At 37.5% G+C, this 24407-nt stretch overlaps 1 pseudogene; it reads left to right on the forward strand.

Annotated features, from left to right (window-relative positions):
• Positions 1-4391: 4391 nt before the first annotated feature.
• On the forward strand, positions 4392-5513 carry LOC131432647 (proteasome subunit beta type-7-like; annotated as a pseudogene).
• Positions 5514-24407: the final 18894 nt, after the last annotated feature.

Raw genomic sequence — 24407 nt, forward strand, 5'->3', positions numbered from 1 at the left:
ACACGATTTGCTTCGCCGATTCAATAAAAAAAAAAAGGGATGTTGTTGGGCGGCCAGGAAAAAAAAAAAGGGATGTTGTTGGGCAAATCTGGATCTCATCATGATTTTGGGCACACTGTTCAGTTAAGTTTGTTGTGTTTTTCTACATACCGTATTTTTGCCGTTTCAAACCGTTTCCGCGTTAGTTAATCACTAAAGTTTTTATCAGTGAATGACTGTATGCTGCCTGGATCGAAGTGAGGTGTTATTCTAAACCGCCAAGTGCTAGTCAAGTCGTAATTCACGTTCATCTGTGTCGTGCCTGTGACTATTCTTCTTGCTGCCGTCGTTGTAGTTTGACAATAAACAATCGACGAACCGCTTGCCTGCTGTGATTTACCATCTGCATAGTTAAAGGCGTATTCCTGCACTTAGAATGAGTTCGGAGAAAAATTGTGCAAAGTGCAGTCTGATTATTGCAGGCATCAATTCCGTTGTATGCAAAGGCTACTGTGGACGCATGTTTCATATAGCATGCTCTGGAGTTTCCCGCGCTCTATTGGGCTATTTCTCATCTCATCGTAAAAATTTATTTTGGATGTGTGATGATTGCGCCAATTTGTTCGAAAATTCGCATCTCCGCTCCATTACGAAATTGGCAGACGAAAATTCACCTTTGGTGTCATTGACGGAAGCAATTAATGGTTTACAAAACGAAATCAAAACATTGTCGAAACCTGCTCCTCTGACTGCCACACCGCTCAATAAGCGCTGGCCATTCATCGAGGGTCGCCGTCCACCCAAAAGACCTCGTGGGCCTGACTTGGAACAAAAAGCTTCCGAATGCAAATCTGGATCGAAGCAAATCGGAAAAAAACGTTGTTTATGTTCCAGTTTGTGAACAGCAACCCGACAAATTTTGGCTATATTTGTCTCGTATACGTCCAGACGTCACCAATGATGAGATTGCTGCTATGGTGCGAGCCAATCTTGAAATGAATGAGGATCCAGTAGTTGTTAAACTGGTCGCCAAAGGTACCGATGTTAACAACATGACTTTTGTATCATTCAAAGTTGGCCTCGATCCTGCATTACAAGCTATCGCACTGGAATCATCAACTTGGCCCCAAGGAATCTATTTTCGTCAATTCGAGGAGAAATCATCCGAGAAATTTTGGAAACCAGCTGCTGTGGATCCATCTCCAACGCCTGATTCAACGCAAGTAGGAATAGTTCAGGAGTGATGCAATGCAGTATACTGGGACGCACCGTAGTTGATATTGTGGAAGCCCCTGACCCCCCTTCCCCAGTCGTGCCACCGCTGCCAGCGCTCATCAGCCGTCCTGGTCCTGCGGGTAGGTGTGGTGAAGGGGTCTTCCAAACTACTCATCTTGGCAAGTATTCGTTAGCTTCCAGATTATCAAGCGCTGATTTGTTTTATCCCGTGTCGCAGAACGACGAACAAGATGACGTTGGTATCTGGGTGTACTACCAGAATGTTCGGGGATTGAGGACAAAAATCGACGAGATCTTTTTAACGATGAGTGACTGCAACTTTGATGTCATCTTTTTGACCGAGACCGGACTGGATAGCCGAATAAACTCTCAGCAGTTGTTTGGAAATTCCTTTAATGTTTTTCGCTGTGACCGCAGCTCAGCTAATAGTGACAAAGCATCATTTGGTGGAGTTTTGATTGCCATTTCACGCAAACACGTCAGCTCTATCATTGAAACGGTGAATGGTCAGTGTCTTGAACAAGTGTGCGCAAGTGCTACAGTGAGGGGTAGAAAGTTACTGCTATGCGGTGTGTACATTCCCCCTGATAAAAGCCAAAACGTTGATGTGATCGATGCGCACCTGATGGGATTCCACCCATATTTATGAAAAAATTAGCATTAGATCTTGCGACCCCTTTGTGCTGGCTTTTTAATAATTCGCTTCAGACTGGGGTTTTTCCAGATACGTGGAAAAACTCTTTCCTTATAACAATTTTCAAAAATGGGAAAAAAGCAGACATATGCAACTATCGCGGGATTGCTATTCTTTCTTGCATTCCGAAGCTCTTTGAAGCGATCGTTAATGACAAACTGTTTAGTCAAATAAAAAATAGAATTACTCACATGCAACATGGATTTTTCAAAGGACGTTCCACTACTACTAATTTGCTTGAATTCGTCCACTATACCCTGACCACTATGGACAAAGGAAATTACATTGAAGCTCTTTATACAGATTTCAGCAAAGCATTCGATCGTGTTGACATACCCATGCTTATGTTCAAATTACAGAAATTGGGAATCTTACCAGGTCTTCTTAAATGGTTGGAATCTTATCTAACAAATCGTCAACAAATTGTAAAATTTAGGGGAAAAAGTCGAGCCCCATTCACGTCAGTTCCGGGGTCCCCCAGGGATCTCATTTAGGTCCTTTTTTATTTATCTTGTTTATTAACGACATTTCCTTTTTTTTTTTAAAATAAAAATTCTAATATACGCAGACGATATAAAACTATTTTTAGAAATAGAGACAAGTGAGGATGCCAAGGTTTATCAAGAAGAAATTCTTTCTTTTTATACATGGTGTAACAAAAGTCTTCTTAAACTAAATGTGAAAAAATGCAGTAGAATAACATTCAGTAAAAACGAAATACACCTGACTTGATACTTACTCTTGGAAGTCAAACAGTTCAAAAATGCGAAAGAATTAGGGACTTAGGAATAATACTAGATTCTAAAATGACTTTTGTTGACCATTATAATACAATCATAAACAGAGCCAATAACATGCTAGGATTCATAAAACGATTTTGTTACTGTTTTCACGATCCGTATACAATTAAAACATTATACATTGCCTATGTTCGGTCAGTACTAGAATACTGTAGCTTAGTTTGGTCACCTTACTTAATCACTTGGGAAGATCGAATTGAATCAGTTCAAAAACAATTTTTGTTATTTGCACTTCGTAAATTAGGTTGGATAAGACTTCCTCTTCCGTCCTATAAAGCCCGCTGTATGCTGATCAGTATTCAAACATTAAAAGAACGCAGAGAATTTTCAATGGTCTCATTTGTAAATGACATTGTCTCGAATCGCGTAGATTCCAGTCAACTCCTGGCCGAACTAAATTTTTACATACCATCTCGGCCTTTAAGAAATCGAAATATTTTTATTACAAACCACCAGCGAACAAACTATGCAAAAAATGGGCCAATAAATCAATTGATGGCTGTATACAACAAGCATTCAGAAGCAGTCGATTTCACTATGTCAAAAAACAAACTAAAGCAATATTTCAGTTCTATTCGGTAAGCCAATTATAATTATTTAACTCATAATAAATTATACATTATTTAGTGATCTATTTAGAATAGTTTACTAATTTAAGACGATTATTGTAATTATCCTTATGGTCTACTTTTGATTGACGACAAAAGTATAAATTGTGTGGAATCAACGGCATGAAGAAACACAACCCGCTTGTTCTTTGTTGCCATCTGCTGCTGGTGCAGCGCTGATCGATGGTATGGATTTTTTAAATCTACATCAAGCAAACCAGTGCAGAAATCATCTTGGGCGATTGCTCGATTTGGTCTTTTGTTCTTCGGAGCATCAATTAATAGTTGATTGTAGTGTCACTCCACTGCTACCTGTCGACCCGCATCATCCGCCTTTAGTTATCTCGTTGGCTGCTGACTGCGAAAACAATTCCCGCAACATGGACTCTACGAATGAATCAAGGCCACTAAATTATAGAAAAATTGGTTTTGGTGCTTTACTTGAATTCTTGCAAAACGTTAACTGGAGTGTTTTGCAAGATATCGACAACGCAAATGAAATGGCTTTTTCTGTAACAAAATAACTCAGTGGCTAAGTTCAAATTTGCCTTTTGTAAAACGGCCAATAAGTCCTCCTTGGAGCACAGCTTTGCTTCGTAAATTGAAACGAATTCGAAATGCTTGGCAGCGCAAACATCGTCGCTGGAAGAGCGCTGAAATAAAACGAATGTTCAAAAGTTCCAGTGAAAACTATCGCAAATTAAACGCGGGGTTGTACAAATCCTACGTTATGCGGGTTCAAACTGATCTTCGTCGGAATCCCAAACATTTCTGGACTTTTGTAAACTCGAAACGTAAATGCTCATCAATTCCTTCAAAAGTTTGTCTCGATGGTGTTGAATCCAGGTCATCCTTGGAGTCATGTGATCTGTTTGCAAAGTTCTTTGCTTCGGTGTTTGCAGAAAAAACAGCCTCCGGTATCGATGCGGAGACCGCCGCGGTGGATGTTCCTGAGAATTTAGTGCACATTGACACATTTTTGGTTACTCCCGATATGATTGTTGCCGCAGCGAAGAAGTTGAAACGATCGTTCTCGGCCGGACCAGATGGCATACCCAAATACAAATTATAATACGGAGTACTCCGACAAATTTTCAAGGACACATTTTGCATCGTGCGGTACACTGTCATGATACACTGTCAGAGTGACGGTGTACCTTATTGAATTTTATATAAAACTGGCAACTCTGATGACTGGAAAATGATTCACCATAGTGACTGTTTATTATGCTCATAAACAAAGATGTTTAATTTTTCGAGATCGTGGAAAATCCGAAAGAATTTGAATGTAATTGAAGCTGCTTTTTGTGATTACCATTGTTTGACTAAGAACCGATATGACTATCGACATCTGGAAGCACCCGGATTCAGTTTTGAAAACTGTCGCAGGTTAGTGTCGTCAGAGGAAACGCAAGACTTGAATTTCTAACCTTGATGTTTTATAGAAATGCTCAACAATGCACCAACGATTTGTTCCGCCGAAAGCTATTAAAACTCGTGCTACTGAGAGACCAATCGTGGAGGATAAAAACTGCGAAAATATTCACTACTTGACTAAAAACATGAACTACTGTGGTGCCGGAACAGCTGCTGACACGGAAATAACCACTCATATGATATCGTCAAATTTAGAATTACACCGGTTAAATACTGGATGAACAGTCCCGATAGTTATTGCTAATACGATGTTGAAACAGTTTTTGTTTCGCTATCAAGGTCATATTAGCGCTGCTTTGGTTTTAGGGGGTGTATATCATACGGGATCGTATATTTATTGTATTTATCCTCACGGATCGACAGATAAGCTGCCTTATGCTACAATGAGATCGGGCAGATTTGCAGCTATGTCCGTGTTCGAGTCTCGCTGGAAACCAGATATGGATGAAGAGGAGAGCAAAAAGTTGGTTCGTGAGGCAATTACTGCCGGAGTTTTCAACGATTTAGGATCCGGTTCTAACATTGATCTATGTGTGATTCGAAAGAATGATGCACAATATTTGAGGACGTTCGAGGAAGCTACTAAAAAAGGTAGCCGTTCCCTCGCATATGACTACAACAACGGCAGTTCAACAGAGCAAGTGTTTCAACATTGATATTACCGAGGAATGCGAGCGCACTCTGATCTCTGATTCAATCGTTTATTATTTAACATATTAAAACGTCAATAAATACACAATTCCAGATATGCTACAACAACTTGTTGGATATTTGTCGATCACTTGTGGTCCAGAAGAATATCACACTGGCGTCAGTTATGAATATGGTTCTTCCATAAAAAAAAACAATATGAAACTTGGTAATGGAATAAATAAAATACCTCAAATCATCGAAGTTTTCGTTTTGAAATATAAGTCATTTCATTCATAAATGTTTGATAGCGACGCATTGTTTTCATGATAATTACTAGCATGCTTCGATGTCGTAGTGTTGCCAGAGATTTTCTTTTTCAACTTTTCTAAGCTGTCATGACGAAAAAGTAAAACATGCTAGGCTAAATTGATCATTCTGTGAACCAAACATTAGCGCTCCGAATGTATGGGACTTAGGGGTATTATTATTTGTATTTGGCATACCTGCAGCGGTGTACAGTCATTGCGCATCTACTTTAGCTGATCCTTTGTGCACTATATTTAACAAATCATTTGAGCAAGGTATTTTTCCGATGACTTGGAAGCAGTCTTTCATGTTTCCTGTATACAAGAGCGGTGATCGTACAAATGTTAGAAATTATCGAGGCATAACCAATTTATCAGCTGCATCTAAACTGTTCGAAATAATTGTGAGCACTGAGGTACTTTTTCGTACTAAAAATTACATCTCTATTGATCAGCATGGATTTATGCCTGGTCGTTCAGTCAGCACGAATCTCTTAGATTTCACTTCCAGTTGTTTTTCGAGTTTGGAGAATAAAGTACAAATTGATGCAGTATACACTGATCTGAAAGCAGCTTTCGACCGAATTGACCACCGAATACTCTTGTGCAAGATGTTGCGGCTGGGCGCCACACAAAAGTTTACTGACTGGCTACGCTCTTACTTATGTAGTATAGTCCTGCGAATTAAGCTCGGCTCTTGTGTATCATCTTCGTTCTCAAATTTATCAGGAGTTCCTCAAGGTAGCAATATGGGACCACTTTTGTTTTTGCTGTTCTTCAACGATGCTGTTTCGGAGTGGGCTGCAGATTAGTATATGCCGATGATTTGAAATTATATCTTGAAGTTCGCTCTATTGACGACTGCATCCGGCTTCAAAAACTTCTAGATACATTTGTCGCCTGGTGTCGTAGAAACTGGTTGATTGTCAGCATTTCAAAATGCCAGGTCATAACGTTTCACCGAATACTGAACCCAATTCGATTCGACTATGCAATTGATGGACAAACGCTTCAGAGAATTGACCATGTTAATGACCTTGGTGTTTTATTAGATGCCAAACTTACCTTCAATCTGCATCGTTCATCTATAATATCAAAAGCGACACGGCAACTAGGTTTTATTGCAAAGATCGGCCGGGACTTCAAAGATCCGTATTGTTTGAAGGCGTTATATTGCTCTTTGGTTCGTCCAATACTGGAAAATGCTAGCGTAATTTGGAGTCCTTATCAACTTACATGGAACTTACGGATTGAGCGCGTTCAGAAACGATTTGTTCGTCTTGCTCTAAGAAACCTTCCCTGGCAGAATCCGCTTGCTCTTCCACCATACCACGATCGCTGTCGACTGATCGGACTCGACTCATTGGAACGACGCAGGAAAATTCAGCAAACTACTTTCGTGGCAAAACTGATCAACGGGGATATCGACTCACCGAAGATTTTGTCCCAACTGTGAACCATCACACAAATTCGTGCAGAAAGTACAGCGATCTACAATTTTATGACTTGACTAAACATATTCATTAAGACCATTTTATTGTCAGATGAATAAATTTAATAATAAATAAATAAATGATCCAAGCTTGTACGACCACCTTTGAAGCGTTTATACCACTCGTATGCCTGTGTTTTTCCTAGACACGATTCACCAAAGGCCTTTTCTAACATTTTCAACGTTTCGGAACACTTAAATCCATTTGCAACACAAAATTTGATGCACGCACGTTGTTCTAAATTTTCATCCATTATAAAAATCGCCGCACGAAAATTTTCAACTTCTTTGTATAGACGCCAAACAAAAACTAATCGTACGATATGCGCAAAATTTGACAGAATGTGTATAAAAGTGTTGCCAGGAATTTTAAAATGAAAGTTCCGGTTCTTTTTAGATCATAAGGAGTTTTAAAAACCTGTTTTAATCCACCTAGAGGTGTAATGATGCCTTTCTCATGTATAATATTGTGGTATTCTATTCAAAAAAATTTTCTTCGATTTTTGAAAGAAACCAAGAGATTGTTTGTGCATCAACTAGTATAACATACAGAATAAAACAGTGCTTTGATTGCGTAGCTTATCCTTAAGAAAACGAAGATAGTTGATTATATTGTGTAGGTGTATCAGCCGCATGCTGTGGTTTGTATGTTGTATGTCCTGGTTTTTGGATATGTGTGTGTGTGTGTATTTTTAGTCCCTTTTTTATTTATCGCTTCCGTCAGAGGTATCCTCTGTTGTCGTAATAATGTGCTGTGCTTATTTTCAAGATTTATTATTGTATCCAAGTATTGTTACTCTGTTACTATCATTCTAACCGGTTTTGTATTCAATTTTTTAATTTTATTAATTCATTTTTTCATTCATTCATTCATTTATTCATTCATTAATTCATTCATTAATTCATTCATTTATGCATTCATTTATTCATTCATTTATTCATTCACTTGTTCATTTATGAAATAAATTTCGTTTTACATTACTTTAATCATTCATTTACTTATTCATTAATTTATTTATTAATTCTTTCATTTAACTTATTCATCAAATATAAAAAGAGGAGGAGGTTTTTGTGCCCTTTGAGTAAGTACTGGTTCAACGGTCAGCTCAAGGGGGATTTTTCCTGCTCCAATAGACGGATACATAAATATTATTTTGAGAACAGTTTATTTTTTAACATATTAAGTGCCCCTTAACAGGAATCTTACATTCCACTGGGAGCTCTTGCTTAGTACAAATAGTTAGCCTTCTTCGTTTTATAATAACCTCAGCTTGATAAAATCGCGTTTTTTTTTGTTAGTAGAATTTTTTTTCCCAAGCTGAGGACTGTATGTGTCCGCAACCAGAGGGCTCCTAATGTGAAGCTTTTTGGTGCGGGGGAGTGTGGAGGGCATTAAAAAAAATGTGGGTTCACTATTATATGCACTTCCGGCACAGGAACCCCAGAACCGGTATAATCAAAGTCGGTTCGTACGGCCGCCAACTAACATGACATACAAACTCTACTAGAACGCACTCTAAATTACGATTTAAATGTTTCTTGCATCCGAAAATATGCAGTAATTTTTGTCGTGAATACGACTTACTTTACTATGAGGCACCTTTTCAAAATTTACCCAGTACAGGAACGGGCAGAACTTTATCGCGAATATCTTTTGATGTACTTAGCCCAATAACATAATTTTTCCTACAAGTTATCGGAAATGTGATCAGGAATATGTGATTATATTTTTAACAGTGTGAGATAACCTTAAAAATTGAAAAACAACGTTAACTAAAACTTTTGGAAATAATGAGGAAAATTCAACACGCTTGCTTGCCTTTTTCGCACCCAGACGACGGTTTTGAGGTAGTCAAGTACATATCAGTTCCGATTATCTACTGAACGAGTATGAAAAGTAAACTTTGATTGAAAATCGTTCATTTCTTCTAGTGCTTCAGTAAAACCATCAGTGTAGTGCAAATCTGGGATAATTTGATTAGCTATGTGAAATTTTTGCACTGCAAAATTAGCCACAGTGTTTAATATCGTTTTTATCAAAACAGTGTCAATATCTTAGAGAATTACATAATTTGGTCCTTCTGAATGCCTGAAATTAATCCGGAATTGCCCTTTGATAGTATCTTTCACTGTAATATTCAAATCCAAAATTATATAATTGACATAAAAATTCTGTAACTTATATTCGGAAGCATAAATAAATTGTCAATTTTATTCGCATTCACGACATCCAGTTATGTCTCTGACATTACACACCCGTACTTTTTTTTATAGGACCATAAAACCTTCAATTGACCCTAAGATTGGGAATAACGGTTTAGAGTCCAGTTTATAACATTTTTTACGGTTTTTGTTCCACCGGTTTAAGTGACGGTGTACAATATTGAACACACTCTACCCTATAACTCCGGAACCGGAAGTCGGATTCGTATGAAATTCAAGAATTCTATATGGGACCGGAAGACCTTTCATTTGAATCTAAGTTTGTGGAAATCGGTCAAACCATCGCTGAGAAAAGTAAGTGAGATCCATTTTGGTATATATGACAACTATTTCTGGTACTTCCGGAACCGGATACCGGAAACCAGGATAGCCGGAATCGGTTTGTTTAGTTGCCTACTTATAATGACTATCGATTTGTGTTGTTTTGAGACCAGTTTAGGAAATTTTTTACGTTTTTTGTTTCGCCGGTTTAAGGCGCGGTGTACAATATTGAAAACACTTTACCCTACAACTCCGGAACCGGAAGCCGGATCCGGATGAAGTTCAGGAATGTCGTATGGGACCGGAAGACCTTTCATTTGAATCTAAGTTTGTCAAAATCGATTCAGCCATCTTCGAGAAAACCTAGTGAGATTATTTGACACATACACACACAGAAATTGCTCAGCTCGAAGAACTGAGTCGAATGGTATATGACACTTTGCCCTCCGGGCCAATTTTCACTAGTCGATTTTTCAAGTGATTGCATAACCTTTCTATATGAGAAAGGCAAAACGCACATTTCATGTCTTGGACGAATTTTTGTATCTTCAATAGATTTTGCAGTATAGGGAAATAATAAAATACGTGTCGAATAATTTCAAATTCTTTACCGAAAAAAATAGTTAGATGAAAAAAAAAATTTCGGTGGCTGATTTTGCGTGGAATGCCCCATATATTATATTATATGTCTTTCTATACAAAATGTATGGGGTCGAGCCAGATACCATTAGTCAGACCGTGGGTAATGTTTCAAACCAGCCGTTTTTCGTCCTTTTCGCGGACACTGTCTATATTGCAAATTGCATAGATCGATAGCCAATAAATTTTTTAGAAGCTACCTGAAACCTCAAGTCGATAGATAAATTATAAATATGCAAAATTGATGGTAAAAACCTATTTTAATCCACCTAGTGGTGTAATGATGCCTTTCTCATATTACTCATTACATCATAAATATAACCGTGAAATTCGCAAAAACAACTGTTTATTGAATAGAAATAAGAAAATTTGTTCGGACCTAATCTCACAAACTCTACAAATCCTGTTTACCCTGTAGCTCCGGAACCGAAAGTAGTATCCACAACAAATTAAGGAATTCCGTATGAAACTGCAAGATTTTTCTTTAGAACCTATAGGTTTGTAAAAATCGATTTGGCCATCTCCAAGAAAAAATCCTTTTTGCAGCTTTTGATCACTATTTCCAATTCTTCCGAAACCGGATTCAGATAAACGGAATAGCAGAAGTTGGTTCGTTTGCTACCAACAAATATGACTTACAAATTGGAACTGTTTTGAACGTAGTTAAACCTATACTTACTATCTCACTCTCTATTTCGATTAAACCAATAAAACGAAATCTAACAAACGAAACGAACCTGCGTTTCTGTTACTTCTGCAAATGTAAGTCAAGCTTAACAGCATAAAACATGTAATAGGATTAATATTATAATTATTATTATTATAATTATTATTATTATTATTATTATTTTTATTATTATTATTATTATTATTATTATTATTATTATTGACATCACTACACAACGTGCACAAAATTAGAAACTTGTGTGATACGGGCTACCGTATTTTTGACCTACAAAAAAAACCGTCAACTGCTTACAGCGCCACATGCGGCAAGTATTGAAACTAAAGTAGGAATTGCCCTACCAGACGTTTAGTAGATAGATAACGTCTGGTAGGGGAATTCACATTGCATATTAGAGTGTGAATTCGCCTACCGTATTTGATCTACCAGACGTTAACTTTTAACTTGTGCAGCAGGTTCATATACTTAACTTAATATGTTCGAGCGTTTCATGAATCTCTGCCTGCATTAAACGGCATACAAATAACCAGGGATTCTAGAATGGAGGCAAGCTAAAAAGTATAGGTTTGGTCATTCCGTCAACCGTATTTGGTAGTACTGACGCACAGTAGGCGAATGATGGTAATTTCATCGTTTTGTCTATACACAAGTATTCTAGATTTTGCGAATCTCTGCCAACAGTAATCGAAATACCAATAATTAGGGATTGTAGAATGGACAATAGACAAGCTAGAAAATATGAGTTTGTTCGGTCCGTCGGCCATATTTGATAGTACTGACGCACAGTAGGTGAATGATAGTATCTTCACTGTTTTGTCCATACACAAGCATTCTGGATTTTGCGAATCTCTGCCAACAGTAATCGAAATACCAATAATTAGGGATTGTGGAATGGACAATAGACAAGCTAGAAAATATGAGTTTGTTCGGTCCGTCGGCCATATTTGATATTACTGACGCACAGTAGGTGACTGATGGTAATTTCACTGTTTTTTCCATACACAAGTATTCTGGATTTTGCGAATCTCTGTCAACAGTAATCGAAATACCAACAATTAGGGATTGTAGAATGGACAATAGACAAGCTAGAAAATATGAGTTTGTTCGGTCCGTCGGCCATATTTGAAAGTGCTGACGCACAGTAGGTGAATGATGGTAATTTCACTGTTTTGTCCATAGACAAGTATTCTGGATTTAGTGAATCTCTGCCAACAGTAATCGAAATACCAATAATTATGAATTGTAGAATGGACAATAGACAAGCTAGAAAATATGAGTTTGTTCGGTCCGTCGGCCATATTTGATAGTACTGACGCACAGTAGGTGAATGATGGTAATTTCACTGTTTTGTCCATACACAAGTATTCTGGATTTTGCGAATCTTTGCCAACAGTAATCGAAATACCAATAATTAGGGATTGTAGAATGGACAATAGACAAGCTAGAAAATATGAGTTTGTTCGGTCCGTCGGCCATATTTGATAGTGCTGACGCACAGTAGGTGAATGATGGTAATTTCACTGTTTTTTCCATACACAAGTATTCTGGATTTTGCGAATCTTTGCCAACAGTAATCGAAATAGCAATAATTAGGGATTGTAGAATGGACAATAGACAAGCTAGAAAATATGAGTTTGTTCGGTCCGTCGGCCATATTTGAAAGTGCTGACGCACAGTAGGTGAATGATGGTAATTTCACTGTTTTGTCCAAAGACAAGTATTCTGGATTTAGTGAATCTCTGCCAACAGTAATCGAAATACCAATAATTATGAATTGTAGAATGGACAATAGACAAGCTAGAAAATATGAGTTTGTTCGGTCCGTCGGCCATATTTGATAGTACTAACGCACAGTAGGTGAATGATGGTAATTTCACTGTTTTGTCCATGCACAAGTATTCTGGATTTTGCGAATCTTTGCCAACAGTAATTGAAATACCAATAATTAGGGATTGTAGAATGGACAATAGACAAGCTAGAAAATATGAGTTTGTTCGGTCCATCGGCCATATTTGATAGTACTGACGCACAGTAGGTGAATGATGGTAATTTCACTGTTTTTTCCATACACAAGTATTCTGGATTTTGCGAATCTCTGCCAACAGTAATCGAAATACCAATAATTAGGGATTGTAGAATGGACAATAGACAAGCTAGAAAATATGAGTTTGTTCGGTCCGTCGGCCATATTTGAAAGTGCTGACGCACAGTAGGTGAATGATGGTAATTTCACTGTTTTGTCCATAGACAAGTATTCTGGATTTAGTGAATCTCTGCCAACAGTAATCGAAATACCAATAATTATGAATTGTAGAATGGACAATAGACAAGCTAGAAAATATGAGTTTGTTCGGTCCGTCGGCCATATTTGATAGTACTGACGCACAGTAGGTGAATGATGGTAATTTCACTGTTTTGTCCATACACAAGTATTCTGGATTTTGCGAATCTTTGCCAACAGTAATTGAAATACCAATAATTAGGGATTGTAGAATGGACAATAGACAAGCTAGAAAATATGAGTTTGTTCGGTCCGTTGGCCATATTTGATAGTGCTGACGCACAGTAGGTGAATGATGGTAATTTCACTGTTTTGTCCATACACAAGAATTCTGGATTTTGAGAATCGCTGCCAACAGTAATCGAAATACCAATAACTTTGAATTGTAGAATGGACAATAGACAAGCTATAAAATATGAGTTTGTTCGGTCCGTCGACCATATTTGATAGTACTGACGCACAGTAGGTGAATGATGGTAATTTCACAGTTTTGTCCCAACACAAGTATTCTGTATTTTTCGAATCTCTGCCAACAGTAATCGAAATACCAATAATTATGAATTGTAGAATGGACAATATACAAGCTAGAAAATATGAGTTTGTTCGGTCCGTCGGCCATATTTGATAGTGCTGACGCACAGTAGGTGAATGATGGTAATTTCACTGTTTTGTCCATAGACAAGTATTCTGGATTTTGCGAATCTCTGCCAACAGTAATCGAAATACCAATAATTAGGGGTTGTAGAATGGACAATAGACAAGCTAAAAAATATGAGTTTGTTCGGTCTTTCGGCCATATGTGATAGTACTGACGCACAGTAGGTGAATGATGGTAATTTCACTGTTTTGTCCATAGACAAGTATTCTGGATTTTGCGAATCTCTGCCAACAGTAATCGAAATACCAATAATTAGGGATTGTAGAATGGACAATAGACAAGCTAGAAAATATGAGTTTGTTCGGTCCGTCGGCCATATTTGATAGTGCTGACGCACAGTAGGTGAATGATGGTAAGTTCACTGTTTGGTCCCAACACAAGTATTCTGGATTTTGCGAATCTCTGCCAACAGTAATCGAAATACCAATAATTAGGGATTGTAGAATGGACAATAGACAAGCTAGAAAATATGAGTTTGTTCGGTCCGTCGGCCATATTTGATAGTACTGACGTACAGTAGGTGAATGATGGTAATTTCACTGTTTTGTCCACACACAAGTATTCTGGATTTTGCGAATCTCTGCCAACAATAATCGAAATACCAATAATTCGGGATTGTAGAACGGACAATAGACAAGCTAGAAAATATGAGTTTGTTCGGTCCGTCGGCCATATTTGATAGTACTGACGCACAGTAGGATAGTGATGGTAATTTCACTGTTTTGTCCATACACAAGTATTCTGGATTTTGCGAATCTCTGCCAACAGTAATCGAAATACCAATAATTAGGGATTGTAGAATGGACAATAGACAAGCTAGAAAATATGAGTTTGTTCGGTCCGTCGGCCATATTTGATAGTACTGACGCACAGTAGGTGAATGATGGTTATTTCACTGTTTTGTCAACACACAAGTATTCTGGATTTTGCGAATCTCTGCCAACAATAATCGAAATACCAATAATTAGGGATTGTAGAATGGACAATAGACAAGCTAGAAAATATGAGTTTGTTCGGTCCGTCGGCCATATTTGATAGTACTGACGCACAGTAGGATAGTGATGGTAATTTCACTGTTTTGTCCATACACAAGTATTCTGGATTTTGCGAATCTCTGCCAACAGTAATCGAAATACCAATAAGTAGGGATTGTAGAATGGACAATAGACAAGCTAGAAAATATGAGTTTGTTCGGTCCGTCGGCCATATTTGATAGTACTGACGCACAGTAGGTGAATGATGGTAATTTAACTGTTTTGTCCAAACACAAGTATTCTGGATTTTGCGAAACTCTGCCAACAGTAATCGAAATACCAATAATTAGGGATTGTAGAATGGACAATAGACAAGCTAGAAAATATGAGTTTGTTCGGTCCGTCGGCCATATTTGATAGTACTGACGCACAGTAGGTGAATGATGGTAATTTCACTGTTTTATCCATACACAAGTATTTTGGATTTTGCGAATCTCTGCCAACAGTAATCGAAATACCAATAATTAGGGATTGTAAAATGGACAATAGACAAGCTAGAAAATATGAGTTTGTTCGGTCCGTCGGCCATATTTGATAGTACTGACGCACAGTAGGATAATGATGGTAATTTCACTGTTTTGTCCATACACAAGTATTCTGGATTTTGCGAATCTATGCCAACAGTAATCGAAATACCAATAATTAGGAATTGCAGAATGGACCATAGACAAGCTAGAAAATATGAGTTTGTTCGGTTCGTCTGCCATATTTGATAGTACTTTGTACTTTGTGTTTGTAGATCTGCGCAAGATAAATTAACCTTGGAGCTGGTAGAACGAAAGCAGTTAATCATTATGTTTCACTCTGAGATAAACCATAAACCTTTTAACTTGTTCGTACGAATCGTTTAATATTAAAAAATAAATAACAATATTCTGAAAATTAGTATCCGGAGTCGAGAACCAGAACAGCCGGAATGTGTTTATTTAGCTGTTTACTGACAATGACAACCGATACAAGCCTAACCAAAAGCTATTTGCTTTGAAGAACCAAGAAATGACTCGTTATCGTTAGTGGTTCGTCGGTTACGTCAGTTATGCTATTATATCTCTGGAACCAGAAATCACAGCCGTTTGGTCATTGAACTTGATTCACAATTCAATAGTAGCTCAAGTTCATTTTAGCCTAAAATAGCATAACTTTCGTAAACCAATTCGTAAACAAAAAAATTTTACATCTTCTTATCTTATATTTATTACACTTTGGCTGGATTCCTTCAATGTGATCCTTAAAAGTTTTTTGTCATACGTTAAACCTAAGTATTTTGCTTGATCAGACCATGTCAATTCCAAGCCATTCAATTTAATCATGTGATTATTGTTTGGTTTAAGAAAAGGCTCTTGGCTTATAAGAAAAGATAATTAATTGCGTTTTTTCCTGCATTTGGTTTATTTTCCATTTTGATAGATAATCACTGAAAATATTTAAGCTTCTTTATAGGCGACTGCATATCACTCTTAGATTTCTACCTGTGGCTAACAAACTTGTGTCGTCACAGAATAGCGATTTCTGACAACTAACGAGTAGGTTTGGAAGTTCAGAAGTGAAAATATTAAGATTGGAGCTACGCTCAAACTCTGCGAAACACCTGCTCGTACGGGTAGCAATTCAGATTTACAATTCTGATAGCTAACCTGAATAGTACGATCAGTTAAATAATTTTGATCAAATAAATAGGAAACTGGAAATCAGACATTTTTGCTATTAAACCTTTGTGCCAAACACTGTCGAATGCTTTTTCTATGTCTAGAAGAGCAACTCCAGTGGATAACTCAGAAGATTTATTTGCTTTTTGTCGTGAATACGACTTACTGTACTATGGGGTGCCTTTTCAAAATTTACCCTCTGAGAAAGTGATAAGTTTTTGATCGTGAAAATCTCTTGTTGTGTCTAACGAATCAACATAATTTTTGCTACATGCCATCGGCAATATGATCACAATTTTATGATAAAATTTTCCGTTGTATGACATAATCTCAAATAGTTCAAAATTAAACTTTTCTGAAATGTTTGGTATAAACGAGTATCAAAGAGGATAATTCATAAGGCGCGTTTGCCTTTCTCGTATTTCGAAAGCTCATAGCTCAGTGATCTGTGGAAGGATTTATATAATCTAACTACCAATAGAATCGAAATTTTTCAACCTAAACGTGTATAGCAAAAGCATTGAAGTATTTCAATAGTACACTATTGAAAAACCTATCTCATTTGACCCATGTCAACACCAGCCAATCAGAACGCGTTCTGAGGAAGAGAACAAAATATCTGCTGCTGTACAACAAATCGTTCGAGAAAAACGTTCCGAAAAGTGGTGAAAATCGTAGTGAGTTCCTCAATTTGGTCCTTCTGAATGCTAGAAACGAATCCCTACAGCATATTGATAGTTTCTTCCAATAAATTATGCAAATCCGAAATGAAATAATCGACATTAAAATCTTGTATGCGGCTATTTTTATAGCCGTTAGGACCGCCCATTAGTGAAAAAGCAACAAACGAAATCACGTAAAAGAAAGCTCCTAACAAAAGTTGAACCATTCGTCATCTAACACTCGATGTGGATAGACGAATAACCTACTACGACTAATTTCGATTTTGTTTTATTTTTTATTCGCAGTTGTCTACCTACCCAAGCTATGGGTAAAAACCGCCATAGATCCGAGAAGGATCCAAAGGATGCTAAGCGTCTGAAGCCAAGTGATGTACAGGTAAACGACCGTTTGCTGAGTAAAAACCAATATGCTGATCTGCCAGTTGATGTCGAAGAGGAACTGCCGAAGAAGGAAAAAATGCCGCCTTTCTACCTGAAGGGCTTCCCACCAACTCTACGCTCGGATTTCAACACACTGATCAGCAAAGGACTACAGGCAACAATCCGTTTATGTACTGAAGGCTACAAAATAACTGTTCCGGCTTTGAACCACTACAAAGGAGTGGAATGTTATCTGAAGCAGACAAAAGCGGAATACTTCACACACGATATTGCCGCCAACAAACCTATGAAGGTTGTACTTCGAGGACTACCCGACATGATGGAAGCCGAACTAAAGCAGGCACTGTCGGAGGCTGGACTAAAGCCTTTGATGGTGTTCAAAATGAAGCGACATAATACGGACAAAAAGTTTAGAGATCAACTGTACCTGATTCATCTGGAGAAGGGCTCCATCACCATAAGTCAACTGAAAACGATTAAATCGTTATTTCCCATAATCATCGAATGGCAAAAGTATAAACCGGTACATCGGGATGTCACACAGTGCACGAACTGTTTGAACTACGGCCATGGAGCGAGGAATTGCCACATGAAAAGTCGGTGCGGGAAATGTGCCGAACCACACAATACCAACGAATGCCTACTAGATGACATCGCTGTAAAATGTGTGAACTGTGATGGCGACCATCCATCTACTAGCAAATCGTGTCCAAAACGTGCTGAGTTCACAAAAATTCGACAACAGGCATCCCGTAAACAATCAACGCGCAAGAATGTTCCACAGAAGGATGGAATTAATTTCCCACGGCTCCCACCGAAGAGGGATATGCCGAATTTGCCGCCACTTCCTCGCAGCAATCCAAAGACTTCAGCCGCTGGATCTCAAAAAGAATCTTCCTCAAGAATCCCTCCTGGATGGGACAATAATCAACCACAAGCAAAGGATGACTCTGGTGATTTATTCTCTGCTGAACAACTGATCGTCATTTTTGAAACAATGACAACAAAACTACGAAACTGCAGAACGCGGTTAGATCAAATCAACGCCTTAGGCAAATTCATTATCGAATATGCAATAAAATGAGTTGGTTATAGTAAATTGGAATGCTTGCTCACTCAGGAGCAAAACTGCTGAATTGTCCGACTTTCTTCAAGAGAAGAATGCCGATATTGCTATTTTAACTGAAACTCATCTTAAACCTGAAATTTCTATTTTTATTTCAAATTACAGGATTCACAGGCTCGACAGGACAACTACCAGAGGAGGGGGAGTTGCCATTGCCGTTAAACGATCCATTCAGCACAGGCTTCTGTCAGCCTTTAAATTGCAACTCATAGAAGCCATCGGAATTGAGATTACAACGACGATGGGACCCATCATCATCATTGCAGCGTACTGCCCCAATCAAACCAATCTTCGAGATGGTACGTGTGCATCATTGAAGCGAGATCTGGCTATGCTCACTCGACGACAGAACAAATTCATCATTGCTGGGGACCTGAACGCACGGCATGAGCTATGGGGAAACAAAAGACAGAATCAAAACGGATTCGTACTTTCCGAAGATTACGGAGCTGGACAATACAACATCTTCGCTCCGGATCAACCAACGCGACTTTCCAGATCGGGAGTTCATTCCATTTTGGATATATTCATCAGCAACATCGCCATAGACAGCTCTCCGGTTGTCTTCAACGAGCTCTCTTCTGATCACTTTCCAGTAATATTGACGTTGGGATCTTCACCAGAAACAGTGCCTATTCAACCTCGGAGGAACTATTATCGCACCGATTGGGTCCAATTTCAACAAATCGTCGACCAACTTATTAATATCGATCTGCCACTTGATTCCCCGATGGAAATCGATGCAGCCCTATCTTCCTTCCAGCATTCAATCACAGTCGCTCGTGATAGGACGGTTCCAGTACAACATATGCCGAGTTCCTCTCTTCAAATCGACAGTGTCACCAAGAAACTCATCCGACTTCGGAATATCTACCGGAGGCAGTATCAACGAACTGGCATCCTAGATAGGAAGACTACTTATAACAACTTAACTATGATAATCCAGGAACGGATATCTGAGCTTCGCAACAGGAACTTCCAGCAAAAGCTTCGAGAAATTCTCCCACATTCAAAGCCCTTCTGGTCCTTAACGAAGGTGCTTAAGAAAAAACCGAAGCCTATTCCTCCTCTGATGTCACCCCAGGACGCAGCTGAAGGAATACCTTTAATCACACCAGTAGAGAAGGCAAATGCGCTAGGCCAGCAGTTTGTGTGTTCTCACAATTTAGGACTCAACATTGTTAGTCCACATGAAAGAGCCGTTGCTGATAGCGTAGCTGAGGTTGACCAATCAGACAGCTTGATTCCTGAGGAAAGTAGAGTCAATGCGAATGAGCTGATGGCTTTTGTGAAAAAATCCAAAAATATGAAGGCCCCCGGTTTCGACAACACATTCAACATTGAGCTGAAACATTTGAGTATTCGCTCATTTGTCTTTTTAGCTAAAATTTTTAACAGGTGCTGGGAGCTTGGTTACTTCCCTTCAATGTGGAAGTTAGCTAAAGTTATCCCAGTTTTGAAACCGGGGAAAGATCCTTCCTTTTCCAAGAGCTATCGGCCCATCAGCTTACTCTCTGCCCTATCCAGGCTGTTTGAAAAGTCAATACAAAGGCGAATTCTTGCTTTCGCAGATGAACAGGATATATTTCTGGAAGAACAATTTGGGTTCCGGAAAGCAAGATCCACCATCCACCAACTCACAAGGGTTAACAACGTCATCCAGCAAAACAAATCAGTGTCCAAAACGACTGCCATGGCAATATTGGATATTGAAAAGGCATTCGATAATGTGTGGCACGATGGACTGGTATTTAAACTGCATCGGTATAATTTTCCCATGTATCTTATTAAAATTATCAAAAATTATCTTGCAGATAGAGCATTCCAGGTTTCTCTGAATAATGCACTTTCAGAAAGATTTACTATTCCTGCTGGTGTACCCCAGGGAAGTATCCTAGGTCCCATTCTATACAACATTTTCACATCAGACATCCCACCTCTTCCAGGTGGTGGTGTTCTGTCACAATTCGCTGATGATACTGCCATTCTTTACAAAGGTCGTGTCATTAATGCTCTGAAGAATAAACTACAGACAGGTCTGGACGCTTTAACGGAATATTTTACAAGCTGGAAAATTGTGATCAATGCAGCAAAAACTCAGGTCATCTTGTTTCCACATTCAAGATCTCCAAAACTTGTTCCATCAGACGAATGCAGAATACGATTCGGTGATGAGGTCATTCAATGGTCCGATGAAGTTATCTATCTAGGACTCACCTTTGACAGACATCTGATATTCAGGTCACATGTTGACAAAATCGTTCAAAAATGCAGCATACTCATTAGGTCTCTGTATCCGCTGATTTGTAGAACATCTAAACTGTGCCTGAAGAATCAGATGGCTGTCTATAAACAAATCATCTACCCCGCAATTGAATACGCAGTCCCTGTTTGGCGGGGCTGTGCACGAACACACAAACTTAGGCTCCAGCGCATTCAAAGTAAGATCTTAAAGATGATTCTAAATCTACCCCCTTGGACAAGGACTAGTGAAGTACATGAGATGGCCTCCCTGGATATACTAGAACAAAAATTCGAACAATACTGCACGAAATTTGAAGAGAGGTGCTCAATCTCTGAAATACAAATAATAAAAATTTGTACGTATTAGGTTAGGGATAGTTATAAGTAGGTAGATATTTTATTAATAATTAAAATAAATATTATGATTAAACATTAGTATGTAAAACAAGAGTAACTAAAACACCTAATATTAATAACGAATCGTATGAACAACAAAGATGAAAGGCCAAAGGGTCAAAACACTTGTACTGTAAAATGTTGATGTAATACACAAAAATAAGATTAATAAACAGATATTTATGCAAAAAAAAAAAAAATTATGCAAAGTTGAATCAGTTTGGATTCTGTCGCCAATGCGAGCAGATGTATTTTGTGCCGTTTGCAGAGCTAGTTTCGCTTCCGACAAGAGCGATTACGTCACAGCTGCCAGTCATTTGCATGGATTAAAACCCTTCTTAATCCACCTAGTGGTGTGATAATGCCTTTCTCTTCTTTCATAACAGTCTCATGAAAATATGTTTCATACTTTTATTAAATAAATTTGGATACTAATTTTGACACCAATTGATTCAGATTGATTCGAGTAGTTCACAAAAGCATGCCTCAGTGTTTATGTCACACAGTCAGCATCATTTTTCCAAACTAGTGCTTGACATTTGCGTTGCCCATTTGTATGAGAACAGTGATGCTAATCTAAAACCCTTCTTAATCCACCTAGTGGTGTGATAATGCCTTTCTCTTCTTTCATAACAGTCTCATGAAAATATGTTTCATACTTTTATTAAATAATTTTGGATACTAATTTTGACACCAATTGATTCAGATTGATTCGAGTAGTTCACAAAAGCATGCTTCAGTGTTTATGTCACACAGTCAGCATCATTTTTCCAAACCAGTGCTTGACATTTGCGTTGCCTATTTGTAATCAGTTATGCTAATCTAAAAAAAGCCTTCTTAGGCTGTGAACCATTTCGCGGTTAATTTTAACTTTTGGTTAAAATCTGACACTCGAGTGGTTAATTTGATGTTGTCAAAAATAACCCTGCTCGAGAGCATGGTTATTTTTGACAGATCGATAGTTATTTTCCAACACTGAAAAAAATCTCGCAATGAAAATTCTAATACTAATTCTTTAGTTGAAATTATTTCCAGTGGAAAATAAACCCAAATAACTTTCCGTCCGTCAAATTTTGAAATGAGCCACAGTTTTAGTCAAATTTAACTACTCGACACCAAATAACCACTCAAGTGTCAGATTTTAACCAAAAGTTCAAATTAACCGTGAAATGGTTCACAGCCTTAGTCCACTTAGGGGAATTTTCATATATCTTGAAAAATCACCATATGGGGGAGTACATGAAATTTTCGAAATCGAAAAAAAATTTTTGATGCCAAAAGGCTTAGAATTGCATGAAACGTCGAGATTTAGTGTCATCTCGAAAAAAAATTTTTGTCGTGAATACGACTTACTTTACTATGGGGTGCCTTTTCAAAATTAGCCATTTGGAAGAATGGGCAGAACTTAATCGTGAATATCTCGACTTGTATTAAAGGCAGCAACATAATTCTTTCACCATTTCATCAAAAATATGATCAGGAATTTAGGATAATATTTTGAACAGTGTGAGATAACCACAAACAACTCAAATATTAAGTTTTCTCAAATTCTGGAAACAACGCGGAAAACTCTTTACTTTTGCTTGGCTTTTTCGCGCAAGGACGACGATTTTGAGGTAGTCAGGCACATCTCTTCAACTGACTGCGTATTAAAGGAGAACTGTGGTCGAAATTTGATCATTTCTTCTTGTGCGTTGGATGCAAGCAGACGTCGCGGGACCAGCAGCTTCGGAGAGTGCACCTTCTGCGTGGTGCCAAACCTCAAACGCTCAGGTCGTGCTCTCATTTGGACTTCAGTCGTCAGGTGGAGCAGTCGTCAATGAAAGCAGAACTTCTGTTCTTGGTTCTAAATTTAGTTCTTGAACTCAGGTCCAGTTCCTTACTCTAGAATTCTATTCGGTTCTTTTTAGAACCATAATAATACTCTCAAAGAATTATGCGAAATTTTGCTTTACTGTACTCTATACGGCCCATTTTTATTATAAAGAATTATCTAGTTATTTCATTATATTTAATTGCGTTTCAGAATGATCAATGTAACTAATCTGAAAATTAGTCTAGGCGCATCGTTTGAAATTCTAGTAGTGAAAAAGGGGAAAGTTGCACACAATCGATCAACTACCAATTCGAATTCGGAAGTATAAAGAAAGTGTATCAGTTTTATTCGTATTCACGACATAGAGTAATGTTTCTGATATTACACACCCGAACTTTTTTGAAAAAGTCGACTTTTTGGGACTTAGAAAAAATATGAAAGTCCCAGAAAGTTGATTTTTTGCAAAAAAATTTATTTTGAGATGACACTAAATTTCGATGTTTCATGCAGTTTTAAGAGTTTCGGCATCAAAAAAAAGAGCACTAGAACTTAACGAAAGTAGAGGTGATCCTAAAATTTGGCCCACATATATATATATATATATATATATATATATATATATATATATATATATATATATATATATATATATATATATATATATATATATATATATATATATATATATATATATATATATATATATATATATATATATATATATATATATATATATATAAATATATATATATATATATATATATATATATCTATATATATATATATATATATATATATATATATATATATATATATATATATATATATATATATATATATATATATATATATATATATATATATATATATATATATATATATATATATATATATAACAGCGGTAAAAAACAATGTGTTTTGGCGGTTACGTCACTTATACCATCATATATCTGGAACCAAAAGTCACAACCATTTGATCTTCGAACTTGATTAATGGCCCGACAGTAGCTTTCAAACGAGCCCAAGTTTGTTAAAATCGGTTCAGTTATCTCTGAGAAAATTGAGCGCGTTCAAATACAACGCTTTTTGTTGGTTACGTCACTTATACAATCATATCTGCGGAACCAAAAGTCACAGCCATTTGATCTTC

The sequence above is a fragment of the Malaya genurostris genome, chromosome 2 (assembly GCF_030247185.1).
Source record: "Malaya genurostris strain Urasoe2022 chromosome 2, Malgen_1.1, whole genome shotgun sequence".
In the NCBI taxonomy this organism is placed as follows: domain Eukaryota; kingdom Metazoa; phylum Arthropoda; class Insecta; order Diptera; family Culicidae; genus Malaya; species Malaya genurostris.